The sequence below is a fragment of the Priapulus caudatus genome, unplaced genomic scaffold, assembly GCF_000485595.1.
Source record: "Priapulus caudatus unplaced genomic scaffold, Priapulus_caudatus-5.0.1 Scaffold0, whole genome shotgun sequence".
NCBI classification, from domain to species: Eukaryota; Metazoa; Priapulida; class Priapulimorpha; order Priapulimorphida; family Priapulidae; genus Priapulus; species Priapulus caudatus.
In genome coordinates this window covers 659,097-660,605 of record NW_014577061.1, presented here as the reverse complement: position 1 = coordinate 660,605, position 1,509 = coordinate 659,097, and positions in this window count along the sequence as shown.

Sequence of the window (1,509 nt, the reverse complement as noted above, 5' to 3'; positions counted from 1 at the left end):
AGAGAGCGAGAGAGAGAGAGAGAAAGAGAGAGAGAGAGAGAGAGAGAGAGAGAGAGAGAGAGAGAGATTTCATTAAGATGTCTTGAGTACCATGTTGGACAGGTGTTATGCGGCATAAAACTGCTATTGTAAGCATTCACAGATCGCAGTTGCACTGTATTGTTGGAAGATATTCATGTTGGTGAGATTTTTATGATTGGATAGAAGCTGCTTGTAAAATATTGACCGGAGATGTGTTACAGGTTGTATATGCATGGCGCTGTGAGTTTCTCTGTGTATCGAATAACTGATGAAATTTTTGTACAGGATTTTTTGAGAAAAAAATTAAGTTGTTAATTGGTAAGTTTTCTCGTTTTTATTATGTGCCGTTATTATGTTTACTCGCTCTTGATATCTTGTATCGCACCAAGTCGCAGTAATGGTTATGAAGTTAGGCACACACACGCGCGCATACACACGCATGGACTCACACGCGCTTGCGTATATTTTTTAATTAATTGTGTTTTTAACTAGTACTTTCTTTACGCAAACGGCTTCTTTACACAGGCTGTGCAATCGTAACGCAGGATAATACGTGAACAGCAAATGTCCATCTATGAAAAGTTTTTCCTTTACTCGCGAACACGCTAGTTTCCAAGCAGGATTGTTAACGGCCCTGTTTTTCAGTCGTTTAAGTTAGCTTGATACGTCGATGGCAAGAATTCACTATAGGTCCCCGAAGCAATTCACTGATAACGAACAACTTCATATTACGTGTAGTACTTTTAGCGCATGAATAGCACGTTGAGCAACACCACACAACAATTCGACATGTGTTTAATAATTCACAATATTAATCTAATTGTTATATTTCTAATTCAGTCTTATGTAGATAAACAGTATCGCTTATAAACTGCCCATAACGCAATCGTAGTGCAACAAGATAGTTAACCCTGTAGTAACTTAACAACTTAACAACTTAACAAACATTTAAACCTAAAAACGATACTATGTGCATATACAATTTTAGAGTTAATCTTTGTGACAGTTTCACTACTAAAAATAACCTCACATTCCAAATACATTATCAAAAAAAGAAATTGCAAAACTATACATTGAATTATCACAAGTTACGCTTAGCTACCAATAACGCGTAACATGTCGATATCAAACGAGACGGAATATATTTCGTGTTCATTGCTGATACATGCTCTAGCTATAGGAGTTTGCAGAGTTATGTATGCAATCTTTAGTAGTCACAATTACTCACAATCGTGCCAAAGGACAAACACCGCACTCACAGGACTACTCAACAGGGCAAAACACAAGTACAGTTGTACAGGTGGCAAAATTGTCGTTTGTTACATCTCATCAAGAGCAGATAAAGAAGGATCTTCTTTATCTGCTCTTGATCTCATGGATCTATATATATATATATATATAAATTGTCGTTTGTTACATCTCATCAAGAGCAGATAAAGAAGGATCTTCTTTATCTGCTCTTGATCTCATGGATCTATATATATATAT